At 46.5% G+C, this 18,196-nt stretch overlaps 2 non-coding genes across 2 annotated transcripts; both read left to right on the forward strand.

Annotated features, from left to right (window-relative positions):
* The first annotated feature begins 743 nt into the window (after positions 1-743).
* Positions 744-816, forward strand: Trnak-cuu (transfer RNA lysine (anticodon CUU)). Its single transcript has one exon. It is a non-coding gene; the product is annotated as a tRNA-Lys (tRNA).
* A 1,446-nt stretch (positions 817-2,262) lies between these two features.
* Positions 2,263-2,335, forward strand: Trnak-cuu (transfer RNA lysine (anticodon CUU)). Its single transcript has one exon. It is a non-coding gene; the product is annotated as a tRNA-Lys (tRNA).
* The last annotated feature ends 15,861 nt before the right edge of the window (positions 2,336-18,196 follow it).

The following is an 18,196-nucleotide window of genomic DNA, read 5'->3' on the forward strand; positions in this document are numbered from 1 at the left end:
GTAGCAAATGCGGCGAGGGACGCCCTGCCTTCGATTCCGAATGCACAAAGTGTGTGGTCTTGTTTAAAAGTTTATATTTCGTCGGTCTCGTAAGAGGTAGAATGTTACGAATGGGTGGGAAAGAGCAAGGGGCAGCGGCTGCGCAGAACGAAAACACAATTCCTCGGAGTGTGAGCGTTTCGAGATGAGTCGTATACAAGTCATAGTTGGTCGTCAGTGACCGTGTGGCCTAATGGATCAGACGTCGGACTTCGGATCTGAAGATTACGGGCTCGAATCCTGTCACGCTCGTGTTTTTCCAATTCTGAAAAAGAAACATACCGTTTTGATGTAGCAATTGAGCAGTACGAAACCGTCTGAATGTTGCTGTTGACAATTTTTTGCTTCGAGTTGCTCTTGAGCTTGAAACACACACAACAAGACCGGTGTTAACTAGCGAAATGGTCGGCAGGGTGCCGTCACCGCGAGTTTTGACTGGCACTTGCTCATCTAAAACAACGTCGGAAAGTAACTCGTTCGGCTTTTGAATCACATCAAGTATGTGTGTTAATTTTGACGCCACTAGCTCTGCATGTTTTCATGCAATTCCTTTACATCTCGGAAATGATTATGAAATAAAAGTGAAGTACGTGACGAGTGTGAAGTTAGGAAAGCATTAGGCAGCATGGAGATATTCTGTATGGGACCTCCCAACCCAAACGAGTACTGTGTGACGTGCTACCTGGCAGGTATTAACCGAAGCAGCCGGCTAGCTCAGTCGGTAGAGCGTGAAACTCTTAATCACAGGGTCGTGGGTTCGAGCCCCACACTGGGACAAACGGAATTTTGTTCCGCTGCAGATGTAAATTACCGTTTTTCTGATTAACGTGATGTAATGTAAGTAGCAACTTTAAACTTTGCCTACGTCTCTATCAGTCGCAAGGAAACTGTATTTGAAGGTGAAGGTGATTTTGTAGATATGTGTGAAAGACATGTTCTGAAATGCAAGTGTTGTTATTTGGAGAGCACATCGGTTACGTGTCAGATGTGTAGCCAAGCAGTAATGGGTCGCCATAGCTGCAAATATTAGAAGCTAATATGAAGTGTTGTCAGCTGAAGTCTGATGATGCAGACGACCGTAAGGCCGAAGTACGCAAGAGTACCGGTAGGCCGCGACTCTTTAGCTCAGTGGTAGAGCACTGGTGTAGTAAACCAGGGCTGGTAAGTTCCATCCTCAGAGGAGGAAGACGAATTTTGGAAATCAGTTTCGCGTCGTGGCCGTATAGCAAACAGTATCTGTGATGACGAACAATTAGTGACAGGGTTTTATTAAGAATTACTCTCAGGTGTGATTAAGCGAATGGCGCAGATAAAGCATTTGCCAAAGCGGTACAGCATAAGGTGGGACGAAGCAGTCTGAATTACATTTTATAGATGTATTTCTCACATATCTCAGAGTCTCTCGCGGTCGTCGTCGTCGTCGTCGTCGTCGTCGTCGTCGTCGCCGCCGCCGCTTCTACAGAAGTAGCAAATGGCCATCGTAGGAAATGCGGCGTGGGACGCCCTGCCTTCGATTCCGAATGCACAAAGTGTGTGGTCTTGTTTCCCAGTCTATATTTGGTCGGTCTCGTAAGAAGTTGAATGTAACGAATAGGTGGGAAAGAGCAAGGGGCAGCGGCTGTGCAGAACGAAAACACAATTTCTCAGAGTGTGAGCGTTTCGAGATGAGTCGTATACAAGTTATAGTTGGTCGTCAGTGACCGTGTGGCCTAATGGATCAGACGTCGGACTTCGGATCTGAAGATTACAGGCTCGAATCCTGTCACGCTCGTGTTTTTCCAATTCTGAAAAAGAAACATACCGTTTTGATGTAGCAATTGAGCAATACGAAACCGTCTGAATGTTGCTGTTGACAATTTTTTGCTTGGAGTTGCTCTTGAGCTTAAAACACACACAACAAGACCGGTGTTAACTAGCGAAATGGTCGGCAGGGTGCCGTCACCGCGAGTTTTGACTGGCACTTGCACATCTAAAACAACGTCGGAAAGTAACTCGTTCGGCTTTTGAGTCACATCAAGTATGTGCGTTAATTTTGACGCCACTAGCTCTGCATGTTGTCATGCAATTCCTTTACCTCTGAGAAATGATTATGAAATAAAAGTGAAGTACGTGACGAGTGTGACGTTAGGAAAGCATTAGGCAGCATGGAGAGATTCTGTATGGGACCACCCAACCCAAACGAGTACTGTGTAACGTGCTACCTGGCAGGTATTAACCGAGGCAGCCGGCTAGCTTAGTCGGTAGAGCGTGAGACTCTTAATCCCAGGGTCGTGGGTTCGAGCCCCACACTGAGACAAACGGAATTTTGATCCGCTGCAGATGTAAATTACCGTTATTCTGATTAACGTGATGTAATGTAAGTAGCAACTTTAAACTTTGCCTACGTCTCTGTCAGTCGCAAGGAAACTGTACTTGAAGGTGAAGGTGATTTTGTAGACATGTGTGAAAGACATGTTCTGAAATGCAAGTGGTGTTGTTTGGAGAGCACATCGGTTACGTGTCAGATGATTAGCCAAGCAGTAATGGGTCGCCATACCTGCAAATATTAGAAGCTAATATGAAGTGTTGTCAGCTGAAGTCTGATGATGCAGGCGACCGTAAGGCCGAAGTACGCAAGAGTACCGCTGGGCCGCGCCTCTTTAGCTCAGTGGTAGAGCACTGGTATAGTAAACAAGGGGTGGTAAGTTCCATCCTCAGAGGAGGTAGACGAATTTTGGAAATCAGTTTCGCGTCGTGGCCGTATAGCAAACAGTATCCGTGATGACGAACAATTAGCGACAGGCGTTTTATTAAGAATTACTCTCAGATGTGATAAAGGCGAATGGCGCAGATAAAGCATTTGCCAAAGCGGTACAGCATAAGGTGGGACGAAGCAGTCTGAATTACATTTTATAGATGTATTTCTCACATATCTCAGAGTCTCTCGCGGTCGTCGTCGTCGTCGTCGTCGTCGTCGTCGCCGCCGCCGCCGCTTCTACAGAAGTAGCAAATGGCCATCGTAGGAAATGCGGCGTGGGACGCCCTGCCTTCGATTCCGAATGCACAAAGTGTGTGGTCTTGTTTCCCAGTCTATATTTGGTCGGTCTCGTAAGAAGTTGAATGTAACGAATAGGTGGGAAAGAGCAAGGGGCAGCGGCTGTGCAGAACGAAAACACAATTCCTCAGAGTGTGAGCGTTTCGAGATGAGTCGTATACAAGTTATAGTTGGTCGTCAGTGACCGTGTGGCCTAATGGATCAGACGTCGGACTTCGGATCTGAAGATTACAGGCTCGAATCCTGTCACGCTCGTGTTTTTCCAATTCTGAAAAAGAAACACACCGTTTTGATGTAGCAATTGAGCAGTACGAAACCGTCTGAATGTTGCTGTTGACAATTTTTTGCTTGGAGTTGCTCTTGAGCTTGAAACACACACAACAAGACCGGTGTTAACTAGCGAAATGGTCGGCAGGGTGCCGTCACCGCGAGTTTTGACTGGCACTTGCACATCTAAAACAACGTCGGAAAGTAACTCGTTCGGCTTTTGAGTCACATCAAGTATGTGTGTTAATTTTGACGCCACTAGCTCTGCATGTTTTCATGCAATTCCTTTACCTCTGAGAAATGATTATGAAATAAAAGTGAAGTACGTGACGAGTGTGACGTTAGGAAAACATTAGGCAGCATGGAGAGATTCTGTATGGGACCACCCAACCCAATCGAGTACTGTGTGACGTGCTACCTGGCAGGTATTATCCGTGGCAGCTGGATAGCTCAGTCGGTAGAGCGTGAGGCTCTTAATCCCAGGGTCGTGGGTTCGAGCCCCATACTGAGCCAAACGGAATTTTGTTCCGCTGCAGATGTAAATTACCGTTTTTCTGATTAACGTGATGTAATGTAAATAGCAACTTTAAACAGTAGCAAGGAAACTGTATTTGAAGGTGAAGGTGATTTTGTAGACATGTGTGAAAGACATGTTCTGAAATGCAAGTGTTGTTGTTTGGAGAGCACATCGGTTACGTGTCAGATGTGTAGCCAAGCAGTAATGGGTCGCCATAGCTGCAAATATTAGAAGCTAATATGAAGTGTTGTCAGCTGAAGTCTGATGAAGCAGGCGACCGTAAGGCCGAAGTACGCAAGAGTACCGCTAGGCCGCGCCCCTTTAGCTCAGTGGTAGAGCACTGGTGTAGTAAACCGGGGGTCGTAAGTTCCATCCTCAGAGGAGGAAGACGAATTTTGGAAATCAGTTTCGCGTCGTGGCCGTATAGCAAACAGTATCTGTGATGACGAACAATCAGCGACAGGCGGTTTATTAAGAATTACTCTCAGATGTGATTAAGGCGAATGGCGCAGATAAAGCATTTGCCAAAGCGGTACAGCATAAGGTGGGACGAGGAAGTCTGAATTACATTTTATAGATGTATTTCTCACATATCTCAGAGCCTCTCGCGGTCGTCGTCGTCGTCGTCGTCGTCGTCGTCGTCGTCGTCGTCGTCGTCGTCGTCGCCGCTTCTGCAGAAGTAGCAAATGGCCATCGTAGGAAATGCGGCGAGGGACGCCCTGCCTTCGATTGCGAATGCACAAAGTGTGTGGTCTTGTTTCTCAGTCTATATTTGGTCGGTCTCGTAAGAGGTTGAATGTAACGAATGGGTGGGAAAGAGCAAGGGGCAGCGGCTGTGCAGAACGAAAACACAATTCCTCAGAGTGTGAGCGTTTCGCGATGAGTCGTATACAAGTTATAGTTGGTCGTCAGTGACCGTGTGGCCTAATGTATCAGGCGTCGGACTTCGGATCTGATGATTACAGACTCGAATCCTGTCACGCTCGTGTAATTCCAATTCTGAAAAAGAAACACACCGTTTTGATGTAGCAATTGAGCAGTACGAAACCGTCTGAATGTTGCTGTTGTCAATTTTTTGCTTGGAGTTGCTCTTGATCTTGAAACACACACAACAAGACCGGTGTTAACTAGCGAAATGGTCGGCAGGGTGCCGTCACCGCGAGTTTTGAATGGCACTTGCACATCTAAAACAGCGTCGGAGAGTAACTCGTTCGGCTTTTGAGTCACATCAAATATGTGTGTTAATTTTGACGCCACTAGCTCTGCATGTTTTCATGCAATTCCTTTACCTCTCAGAAATGATTATGAAATAAAAGTGAAGTACGTGACGAGTGTGACGTTAGGAAAGCATTAGGCAGCATGGAGAGATTCTGTATGGGACCACCCAACCCAAACGAGTACTATGTGACGTGCTACCTGGCAGGTATTAACCGAGGCAGCCGGCTAGCTCAGTCGGTAGAGCGTGAGACTCCTACAGTCGTGTTCCGGCACTCGGCCAGTGCACATCGCGCGTTGACGGGCGGTAGCGCGGGCCAGTGTTTACGTCGCGAACAGTGCTGAGGTGGAGAGCTGAGCAGCGTGTGCGAGCGCTGTTAACGTTTGTTTCTGTATAACTGTTGTAAGTAAGATGTCGACAATTAACAGAGCGAACAGCGTTCAGTGTGTTTTCGATCGCGCTGCCCTGCTACCGACGGCGTTTGAAATTCATGAGTGGATCTTTGAGGATTTGAAATTGCGTGAAGATATAGTCGACACATTCCAGTTGGACTTTGTGCAGTACTCGTTATTTATCAAATTTATTTCGAGTGACACTTACGAGAAATTCGCTGAGGAGCATGTTGGTGTGAGACCATTCCGTCATAATTATGGCAGTATTAGTAATGTCCAAATCGTGCCTTCGGGATACGGAGTAAGGACCGTCAGGGTATTTAATGTGCCACCTGAGTGCCCTAATGATCTGATTGCACGTTCTCTGTCACTGTACGGCGCTGTTTTGTCAGTTACAAATGAAAAATGGTCGAGTGCCTATCGCTACCAAGTTAACAGCGGGGTGCGCAGTGTACGTGTAGATTTGAAAAAGCATATACCTTCGTATGTTGCCATTGGCGGCTGTCGTGCACAGGTAACTTACATTGGTCAACCCCCTACCTGTTCGGTCTGCCATTCAACTGAACATCTGCGGATGAACTGTACACGTAGACGTCCATTTCAACTTCCACGGGAACGTCCTGCAGACGGTAGTGAAAAGCTAGTACCACTACTGAGTGAGGTGGTCGCGGGGACCGTACCACCACCCCGGCAGCCGGAACATGTCAGCGAGGCGGAGGTGCCAGTTCAGGTGGAATGCAGTGCCAAAGACATTCGCGATAGGACGGACGTCGATTCGGCACCGTCATCTTCACCGGGGCAGTTACCGCTGGATACCAACGATGCGCCAGCCACCTCTGAAACTAAGCCGTGTGAGATACAGGAGCGGGTGCAGATCAGTCTGCCTGAACCACCCCTATCGGTAGAGACTGTAGCAGACACGAAGAAAGGCCGCCGAAGGAGAAGCAAAGGGAATAGTAGCAAAGAGGAAAAGTCGAATGATTTAGGACCCGTGCACATGTCAGAAAGTGGCAGCGAGACTGAACCTCAATCTTCTTGCCACGTGCGCTGCGAGGACACCGCGAGGCAAGAACGCATTCGTGAACAAACCAAACACCTGAAGGCACTACTGAGCGCTGAAAGGGATCAGAGCACCGTAACGGCCAAGAGGAAGAGCGAGCAGAGCAGCGAGCAGCTGCAGCAGCGATCTCGCAGGAACTCGCTGACGTCAGTCGCAGCCCCACGTGGTGGCCAGGCGGATGCGACCACGTTGACAGACTCAGCCGGCGGTGGCGGGCAGGGCGGCGCGCGCACCGCGCAGCACCCCGACAGCAATGAGCCGTGGTGGCAGCAGAACGAGGAGATGCAGCAGTAGCTGCTCTCGCGCATGACCATCGCGCTGCGACCTTCCCCTCCCTGGTCCGTTATTGGTTTTGACATTTCGTTTCGTACTCCAAACGTTACCAACGAGTTTGGTTCAAAGCCGGAGAGAAGGACGATGCGAAACTCGCAGCTCATTGTCCTCTGAACCATCATGGGTGACAGCCAAACCTACAACATTACCACACTTAACGTCAATAGAATTCAAAGTGCGGTGAAACTCCGTTCGCTCAATGATTTCTTGTATGGTACCAGCGTTGACATTGCCCTCCTACAGGAGGTAATCACAGCCTTAGAAGTGCCCGGTTACGTTCTTATTGATAACATCAATCTTCAGGATGCAGTAGGCACTGCCATCCTTTTGCGAGACGGTATACCCTTTACGGATGTGCAGCGGCTGCTCAGTGGTCGTGGCATTTCTCTTAGAGTGAATGGTGTGCAGATTGTTAACGTGTACGCCCCCTCAGGTAGCACTCATAAGAGAGATCGTGCAAAATTTTATAAAACCGAGGTTCCCATTCTTCTTAGCGGTTATCGTGAACTTCTCATCCTTGGTGGTGACTTCAATTGTGTGCTCAATGACAGAGACCAAACTCCTAACACGAACAGATGTATCGAACTTGAACACTTAATTCATGGCATGCGTCTTCACGATACATGGGAACAACTGCACGGTGAACGGGTAGCGTACACCTTCGTAACCAGTCATTCTGCCAGTCGGCTGGATAGGATCTATGTGTCCGATGCCCTTCAGCGACACACTGTGAACTGTGACATAGCTCCTGTCAATATCTCCGACCATTGTGCATATCAGTGTTACCTCAACCTACACCGCCAGCCAATTTACCGCGGGAAGGGCTACTGGAAATTGAATGTCAGCCTTCTGCAGGATGCCCAACTTGAAGAGGAGGTGAACTTAACGTGGCAACAGCTCCAGCGGCACCGACGTCGTTACGCTACCGTTCTACAGCGGTGGATTCAGTGTGCTAAGCCTAAATTAGGCCTGACCGTCATGAGCTACGCCCGACAAAAAAGCTTTTGGCAGAAACAGACTATTGAATTTTATTATCGCTGTTTGAGAGAACTGTACAGTCGCACTAACAATCCTTCTGGAGACATCGACGTCAAGATCAAACGATATAAAGCGAAAATCACTTCGGTACAACGCCAACGCATGCATGGCATCATCGTGCGAGCCCACCCTAAGGACGTTGCCGCCGAAGAACGGGCCTCTCTGTATCACATCCTGAGAACGACGAAACGGTGTAAAGCCATGTTGATTGAAGCCGTCGTTGATGACGCTGAGAATGCCATCACGAAGCAACGTGACATCATCTCGCATGTCTACGACTATTATAGTCAACTTTACAAGAAGCAACTCGTTGATGAACGCTCGTGCGAGGATTTTCTTAGGACCTTGAGCTGTCGCTTGTCACAACAGGATAATGCAAAGTTGGAATCTGTTTTCACACAGGACGAAATCCGACTGGCGGTTCACAGTGCAAAGAAAGGGAAATCACCAGGACCTGATGGTCTCAGCGCTGAGTTTTACCAGCGATACTGGAACGTCCTCGGTTCGACACTCCTCGAGATAGCGAATGAACTCTGGCACCTGGAAGTCATACCCAAGGCATTTACGGAAGGTATCATCCTGCCCTTACCGAAAAAAGGGAACAGCAGGAAGGTTGAAAACATGCGACCCATCACACTCCTGAATGCCGACTTCAAAATCATCACCAGATCGATTAAGCTAAGGATGCAAACAGTTATGTACAAGGTTTTAGGCAGTTACCAGTACAGTGCAGTGCAAGGTCGAAGTGCAATTTCAGCTGCCTGCGATTTGAGGGACATCATCTGTTCATATGCTGAAACTAAAGGACAGGGCGCTCTGATCTTTCTAGATTTTGAGAAGGCTTATGACCGTGTACGTCATGATTTCCTCTTTCAAAGCATGAAGAAACTAGGATTTGGACCTCATCTCATAGAATTAATTCGCAAACTTACTACAAACGCCTCTTCACGGATTCTCATTAATGGCCATTTTACAAAAGAAGTTTCCATCGAGCAGTCCATCCGCCAAGGATGTCCTCTCTCAATGATTTTGTACGCCATTGCAGTAGAGCCGCTCCTGAACAACTTAGTGCATAGCGGGATCGGGCTTAGCGTCGAGTCTGTCACTATCCCATGCATTGCGTATGCTGACGATATATGCGTAACTGTGTCATCATCGCAACAACTTCTGTCAGCAGCAACTGTACTACAAACATTCACGTTTCTTTCAGGAGCAATACTCAATAGAACTAAAACCACAGTTTTGCAAATCGGTGGCGGTATCGGAGACATATCCCATGTTACCTGGTGCAAGGTAAAGGGTTCTCACACAACCCTCGGTGTTACTTTTGAAGCCAAACCAGACAAATTCCTGACGAAGAACTGGTCACACATGCTTCATAAATTACGTGCTGCTTTGATGCTTCACTCCGACCGTGACTTGAACATACTACAGAAAGTTAAGACCATCGAGATGGCCATTACGAGCAAGATGAATTATTTGGCGCAAATTCTTCCAATCTCCGACCACCTAGCCAAGAGTATACAACAAGCGTTATGTTGGTTTATTTTTAGGGGGCATATTTTCAAAGTTCAGTTCGATACCTTAACCTTACCTTCGTCCAAAGGTGGCCTTAACCTCATTAAAGTACACAAAAAATGTGTCACCCTGCTCCTAAATCGCATCAGGAAGGAGTTTCGTACCCGGCGGACCAGTCTCATCAGAAACCTCATTCTGCGGTGGAAACCTCATAGCTTGGACCCACCCGTTAATATCGCCGGCATTCCACTTTCTTACCGACATGTGCGACTATACTACATGGAAATGAGCTACATTCGACACAACATCGTCGATACCGGAAGCCTGACGAACAGGAAGCTTTATGACCTTCTCATGACAACAAACCACAGGAATCGTCTCGAAGAAAAATATCCACATATACATTGGAGTATAATATGGCGGAATGTGCACAACAACATGTTACCATCGCGCGTCATAGCAGACTGGTATCTCACAGTCAACGATAAAGTAGCAACGAATGAAAAGCTACATAAAATAGGCCTTCAACCAACGCCCAACTGTGACGCATGCGGAAGAGTCGATACGCTCCTTCATAGGTTCACTTGCGGACATACAGAAGAAATTACAACCTTTCTTCGTCAACGATTGTCAGTGATAGACCGTACGACGCCCAGTGGTGTAGAACTTTTAGAGATCACTCAGCCACAAAAACTGAGGTATCCACGAGCAAAAAACAACGCTACAACGTGGATCATGGGCCACACAGCATCGTTTATTATGCAGAATAGGCATGCTACTTTTCTAGACTATTATTCTTACATATAAATTGAACACTTTAAAATAAGCCAACATTGTGACTACAGGAGGTTATTTGGAAATATGCTGAAAATCATAATTAACGGTTAAATGCTTCAAATACAATATTTGGATAGTAGAGGTTGCCAGTTGCCTGTATGTCTGAATCCTATTTGCTTCCTGGGACTTTATTTCTTGCCGGAATTTTAAGATACTATTCAGATGCTCACTAATGCAGAAGGCATTTTTTTTCCTTCCCATTTTTCTCTCAACATTTTCCTTCTGTCGCAGAGCAGCGGAACAAATTTCCTTTCGACAATGATGTGATAGTCTTTTGTGCACCTCAAGAAGACATTTCCTTTCTTTTCTTATATTGCGCAACGGCAGCCTAGAACTCATAAATACTATGTTCATTCTATTTTCATTACAAATCGGAGCACATGTTTATTTTTCCCTTCCTAAAAAAAAAAAAAAAAAAAGAAAAAGAAAAAAAGGAAAAAAAAATCCCAGGGTCGTGGGTTCGAGCCCCACACTGAGACAAACGGAATTTTGTTCCGCTGCAGATGTAAATTACCGTTTTTCTGATTAACGTGATGTAATGTAAATAGCAACTTTAAACTTTGCCTACGTCTCTGTCAGTCGCAAGGAAACTGTATCTGAAGGTGAAGGTGATTTTGTAGACATGTGTGAAAGACATGTTCTGAAATGCAAGTGTTGTTGTTTGGAGAGCACATCGGTTACGTGTCAGATGTTTAGGAAATCAGTAATGGGTCGCCATAGCTGCAAATATTAGAAGCAAATATGAAGTGTTGTCAGTTGAAGTCTGATGATGCAGCCGACCGTAAGGCCGAAGTACGCAAGAGTACCGCTAGGCCACGCCACTTTAGCCCAGTGGTAGAGCTCTGGTGTAGTAAACCAGGGGTGGTAATTTCCATCCTCAGAGTAGGTAGAGGAATTTTGGAAATCAGTTGCGCGTCGTGGCCGTATAGCAAACATTGCTTTGATGACGAACAATTAGTGACAGGCGTTTTATTAAGAATTACTCTCAGACGTGATTAAGGCGAATGGCGCAGATAAAGCATTTGCCAAAGCGGTACAGCATAAGGTGGGACGAGGCAGTCTGAATTACATTTTATACATGTATTTCTCACATATTTCAGAGCCTCTCGCGGTCGTCGTCGTCGTCGTCGTCGTCGTCGTCGTCGTCGTCGTCGTCGTCGTCGCCGCCACCGCTTCTGCAGAAGTAGCAAATGGCCATCGTAGCAAATGCGGCGAGGGACGCCTTGCCTTCGATTCCGAATGCACAAAGTGTGTGGTCTTGTTTCCCAGTCTTAATTTGGTCGGTCTCGTAAGAGGTTGAATGTAACGAATAGGTGGGAAAGAGCAAGGGGCAGCGGCTGTGCAGAACGAAAACACAATTCCCCAGAGTGTGAGCGTTTTGAGATGAGTCGTATAGAAGTTATAGTTGGTCGTCAGTGACCGTGTGGCCTAATGGAGCAGGCGTCGGACTTCGGATCTGAAGATTACATGCTCGAATCGTGTCACGCTCGTGTTTTTCCAATTCTGAAAAAGAAACATACCGTTTTGATGTAGCCATTGAGCAGTACGAAACCGTCTGAATGTTGCTGTTGACAATTTTTTGCTTGGAGTTGCTCTTGAGCTTGAAACACACATGACAATACCGGTGTTAACTAGCGAAATGGTTGGCAGGGTGCCGTCACCGCGAGTTTTGAATGGCACTTGCACATCTAAAACAACGTCGGAAAGTAACTCGTTCGGCTTTTGAGTCACATCAAGTATGTGTGTTAATTTAGACGCCACTAGCTCTGCATGTTGTCATGCAATTCCTTTACCTCTCAGAAATGATTATGAAATAAAAGTGAAGTACGTGACGAGTGTGACGTTAGGAAAACATTAGGCAGCATGGAGAGATTCTGTATGGGACCACCCAACCCAAACGAGTACTGTGTGGCGTTCTACTTGGCAGGTATTAACCGAGGCAGCCGGCTAGCTCAGTAGGTAGAGCGCGAGACTCTTACTCCCAGGGTCGTGGGTTCGAGCCCCACATTGAGAGAAACGGAATTTTGTTCCGCTGCAGATGTAAATTACCGTTTTTCTGATTAACGTGATGTAATGTAAATAGCAACTTTAAACTTTGCCTACGTCTCTGTCAGTCGCAAGGAAACTGTATTTGAAGGTGAAGGTGATTTTGTAGACATGTGTGTAAGACATGTTCTGAAATGCAAGTGTTGTTGTTTGGAGAGCACATCGGTTACGTGTCAGATGTGTAGCCAAGCAGTAATTTGTCGCCATAGCTGCAAATATTAGAAGCAAATATGAAGTGTTGTCAGCTGAAGTCTGATGATGCAGGCGACCGTAATGCCGAAGTACGTAAGATTACCGCTAGGCCGGTCCTTCTTTAGCTCAGTGGTAGTGCACTGGTGTAGTAAACCAGGGGTCGTAAGTTCCATCCTCAGAGGAGGAAGACGAATTTTGGAAATCAGTTTCGCGTCGTGGCCGTATAGCAAACAGTACCTGTGATGACGAACAAATAGCGACAGGCGTTTTATTAAGAATTACTCTCAGATGTGATTAAGGCGAATGGCGCAGATAAAGCATTTGCAAAAGCGGTACAGTATAAGGTGGGACGAAGCAGTCTGAATTACATTTTATACATGTATTTCTCACATATCTTAGAGCCTCTCGCGGGCGTCGTCGTCGTCGTCGTCGTCGTCGTCGTCGTCGTCGTCGTCGTCGCCGCCGCCGCCGCTTCTGCAGAAGTAGCAAATGGCCGTCGTAGGAAATGCGGCGAGGGTCGCCCTGCTTTCGATTCCGAATGCACAAAGTGTGTGGTCTTGTTTCCCAGTCTATATTTGGTCGGTCTCGTAAGAGGTTGAATGTAACGAATGGGTGGGAAAGAGCAAGGGACAGCGGCTGTGCAGAACGAAAACACAATTCCTCAGAGTGTGAGCGTTTCGAGATGAGTCGTATACAAGTTATAGTTGGTCGTCAGTGACCGTGTGGCCTAATGGATCAGGCGCCGGACTTCGGATCTGAAGATTATAGGCTCGAATCCTGTCACGCTCGTGTTTTTCCAATTCTGAAAAAGAAACATACCGTTTTGATGTAGCCATTGAGCAGTACGAAACCGTCTGAATGTTGCTGTTGGCAATTTTTTGCTTGGAGTTGCTCTTGAGCTTGAAACACACACAACAAGACCGGTGTTAACTAGCGAAATGGTCGGCAGGGTGGCGTCACCGCGAGTTTTGACTGGCACTTGCACATCTAAAACAACGTCGGAAAGTAACTCGTTCGGCTTTTGAGTCACATCAAGTATGTGTGTTAATTTTGACGCCACTAGCTCTGCATGTTGTCATGCAATTCCTTTACCTCTCAGAAATGATTATGAAATAAAAGTGAAGTACGTGACGAGTGTGACGTTAGGAAAACATTAGGCAGCATGGAGAGATTCTGTATGGGACCACCCAACCCAAACGAGTACTGTGTGGCGTTCTACCTGGCAGGTATTAACCTAGGCAGCCGGCTAGCTCAGTAGGTGGAGCGCGAGACTCTTAATCCCAGGGTCGTGGGTTCGAGCCCCACACTGAGACAAACGGAATTTTGTTCCGCTGCAGATGTAAATTACCGTTTTTCTGATTAACGTGATGTAATGTAAGTAGCAACTTTAAACTTTGCCTACGTCTCTGTCAGTCGCAAGGAAACTGTATTTGAAGGTGAAGGTGATTTTGTAGACATGTGTGAAAGACATGTTCTGAAATGCAAGTGTTGTTGTTTGGAGAGCACATCGGTTACGTGTCAGATGTGTAGCCAAGCAGTAATGGGTCGCCATAGCTGCAAATATTAGAAGCAAATATGAAGTGTTGTCAGTTGAAGTCTGATGATGCAGGCGACCGTAAGGCCGAAGTACGCAAGAGTACCGCTAGGCCACACCTCTTTAGCCCAGTGGCATTCGCGAGTCAGCCGCCGAGCGGGACGGACGTGTGGCGGAGCTGGACGTCTGGCTGTAGTAAACACTGGCTGAGTCGCTGCGTTTGAGGTTAGTGGTGCTGCTAAGCCGCTATTCGTGTTGCACTTGTATTCATGAAGTTCTAGAATGAATAGGTCGAATTATTTGAGGAAAGACACAATCAAGTTTACTTTCGATCGAAATTTCGTTCGACCTAAAGCATTTGAAATTAAAGCGTGGTTTATCGAAAAAGTATTGATTAACGGTGATGATGTTGTCGGAGTATATCTCTCGTTTGTGACAAATGCTGTGTATCTGAAGATGAAAAGTCCAGAATTATGTAGTTCCATTGTGGATCGTTGCGGAGGTAGCGTGAAGTTTAATCATTCTGATGGGAATGTGAGTGACGTTGCTGTTAGTCATGCTGGGTACGGGATTCGTACGATCAGAGTGTTTGAGCTCCCTTTTGAAATTCCGCCCGAAGAACTTAATGTTGCCCTTCGGCCTTATGGCAGAATTATTTCCAATGTGGCAGAAAGGTGGTCTGAAGCTCATATGTTTCCTGTCTTGAACGGCGTAAGGCAAATTAAGATTGAATTACAGAAGCATGTCCCCTCTTATCTTAATATTTGTGGGTATCGTGCTTTGATTATCTATGATGGGCAACCGCGGACTTGCGCTTTATGCAATTCCACGGAACACATTCGTGCAGAATGTTCACGGAGGCGTGTCCCGCAGTTACCGCGTGACGAGATGCCGAGTTCCGGCCCTGTTGTTGGTATGAAGTTGTCATACGCTGCCGCTGCTGACTTCCGCAGGCGAGGCGAGTCGGTGCCGCCTGTGCGCGGGGAGCCTGCTGCCTCGCGGGCGGTTGTCGATGATACTCCGGCTTCAAGCTCTAGATTTGCGGATGGTCTGCCGATCAGCTCCGCGCCCCTCGAATCTATGCCGACGCCAACTTTTTCCAACTCTCCCACTGTGGTTGCTCGTTCTTCCGCGGACTCGGCCGAAGATCCCCAAATACCCGCAACGGAGGTTTCCTTGCGTCGTCAGGATTCCCACCAACGTGAGGATATTGCCACTAGCTTCCGAGGAGTGGACGCTCCAGGCATCCACTCTGCGGGAACTATGAACGAAGATAGCAATCTGGACATTGGTTTCACGTTGGCGCCCACAGAAGACACTTGCGTCAAGGAAACCACAACGAGCGATAGTGTAGAATTGGAGACTGGGTTGCTACCAGTGGGAGCCATGGAAAAAGATGCGCCTCCTTCTGCCGTTGTGGAATGCGATACGCAGACTTTTGTCCGAAAAAAGGAACAGGCGACGTCAGACGTATCATCCGGTACTTCTCCTGACAGGTCGCAAACTTCATCTCCTGCTAGATCGCCGAAGAGATCTTCGAAGAAAGGCAAGAAGAGGAGATTGGCACACAAAGCAGCAGATAGTTTAGCTCCTGCATTGCGGGAAAAGTTAAAACATTTAAGGGATAATGAACGACTACGAGAACAATGCCCAGTAGCACGAGTTAACGAGTGTACTGAAGCGGAGATGAGTCGTGCCGATGCAGATGATCTTCAACAACAACCTCGCGCACCGCTTGGCGTCGCACGTTTGCAGACCGGCACTACTATGGATTTAGACCGAACTGTCTCAGGAAAAGGACTTGATTGGGCCGATGCCCAAGAAGATCGCACCGACCACGGAATGGAGATGGACCTGACACATGCTAGTGGCATTTAATTTTTTTTTTAATGTCTATTTTTCTTTCTGACAGACAGAATGGAATGGTACAGACGTGACTCTGCATGGGGTATACTTCATTAGCCAATTTCTTTTACCTGCACCTATGCCAACGGAACTGACATATAATGTGACCACGATCAATATAAATCGGATTCGCAGTGAAACGAAAGTCGCTTCTTTAAAAGATTTCCTTTACCAGTCGGATACTGATATAGCCCTCCTCCAGGAATTTAATGTCCACAACTTTTATGTCCCAGGTTTTCAAGAGATTTTAAATATTGCACCGGAAGCCACATGTGGGACTGCGATCCTTGTCAAAGATGGTATTGATGTGAAGGATATCTGTCTGTTAGAAAATGGGAGGGGCATCAGTTGTAAAATTTTTACTACTACTGTTTTAAATGTATATGTCCCCTCTGGTAACAACGCTAGAGATGATAGGGCTAATTTTTTTAAGAACGATATGGTCTATTTACTTAAGGGGAATCCGGCGGAAGCTTTAATCGGTGGTGACTTTAATTGTGTACTTCACAAAAAGGATCAGCGACCAAATTTTAACTTCTCCAGGGAACTGGCGGCTTTGGTGACAAACATGAAGTGGACAGACGTGTGGGAAAGCAAATACCCCACGTTAGTCAAATTTACGTACATCAGTAGTCGCTCGCAAAGCAGAATAGACAGAATATACGTCACAGCAAACCTGGAAAATAAAATCAGTGGTATCGAAGTAATTCCCACTACCTTTTCGGACCATCTCGCAGTGAAATGCAGCATTCGGTTTCAGAAGCAAGGAACGTATTGGGGTCGCCCCTTATGGAAGCTGAATACCCATATGTTGTTCGAGGGTGCCCTATCAAGAACAGTAGCGGAGGTATGGCAGGCTGCTCTACGTATGCGCCATAAATACAGCTCTCGCCTTGCGTGGTGGACCTCATGTGCTAAAAAGAAATTGAGATCATCCCTAATAGCTTACGGGAGGGAGCGAGCGATGTGGTCTCGCAATACCGTTGAATTTTACTATACATGCTTAAGGGAACTATCAGCTCAGCAGATGACTGATGAGGTTTTCATTGAAATAAAGAAGATCAAGGCTCACCTCATAAGTCTCAAGCGACAACAGCTGGAGGGTTTAAAAATTAAATCTCGTGTCCCGACAACGGTGGAGGACGAAAACGCATCGCTGTACCACTTACTCGAACATGAAAGAAATAGAAGAAGAGCGTTTATTGCTTGTCTTAGAGTGGGCGATAACCGGGTGCTGACGGAACACTCTGACATTTTAAATGCAGTTTATGGATTTTATCGTACGTTATATACTGATACCCGGTATAATCTAGACTGTGCGAACGATTTGCTACGAACTACAGGTATCGACAACGTTATCAATGACGAGGACAATGTGTCCCTTACCACTGCGATCACATGTGAGGAGGTGTTTGATATACTTAAATATTCGTCTACCCGTAAGTCCCCAGGGCCTGATGGCTTGCCTGTAGAGTTTTATTGTAAATTTTGGCCTCTCATCGGTAATCAATTCACAGAAGTGATAAATGAAGTGTTGCAAGGTGTTACTGTTCCACGCGAGTTCAAAGAAAGCGTAACTGTGCTAATACCAAAGGGAAGGAACGCGGCAGTTAAAGATCTCAATCAATTGAGACCAATATGTTTGATGAACTCGGATTATAAAATAATTGCACGTGTACTGAAGGAAAGACTGAGACCTCTAATGGAGAAGATCATAGGTGACCACCAAACCTGTCTCTCGGGGCGGAATATTTTTAAAACTGTTTGTGAATATAGGGATGTCTCTGCAATTTTTGCAACGTCATCCTCACCAGGAGGCCTTGCCTTTATCGACTTCTCAAAGGCTTTTGACAGGGTCAACCACTTATTTTTGTTCAGAACGTTGACCTATGTGGGTTTTAGTCAACATTTTGTGCAAGTTTTAATTAACAATGTTGAAGGCATCCAAACACAAGTGTCTGTAAATGGGCATTTCACTCCACCCATTGAAATTCGCAACGGCGTCCCGCAGGGAAGTCCTTTGTCAATGCTCCTGTATGTTGTTGCACTGGAGCCTTTACTAAGGAGACTCGATGTCGATCTTGAGGGCATCACGATATCTGGCGTTAACAACGTCACCAATGCGTATGCTGATGACGTTGGAGTGGTTATTCGTAGTAACGAAGATTTAGAGAAATTAACTACGAATATTCAGATCTTTTGTGAAGCTACAGGCGCTAGGGTTAACGAGGGGAAGAGTTCGTTTTTAAATCTTAAAGGTCTTCAAGA

This window comes from Schistocerca gregaria, chromosome 1 (genome assembly GCF_023897955.1).
Source record: "Schistocerca gregaria isolate iqSchGreg1 chromosome 1, iqSchGreg1.2, whole genome shotgun sequence".
Lineage (NCBI taxonomy): Eukaryota > Metazoa > Arthropoda > Insecta > Orthoptera > Acrididae > Schistocerca > Schistocerca gregaria.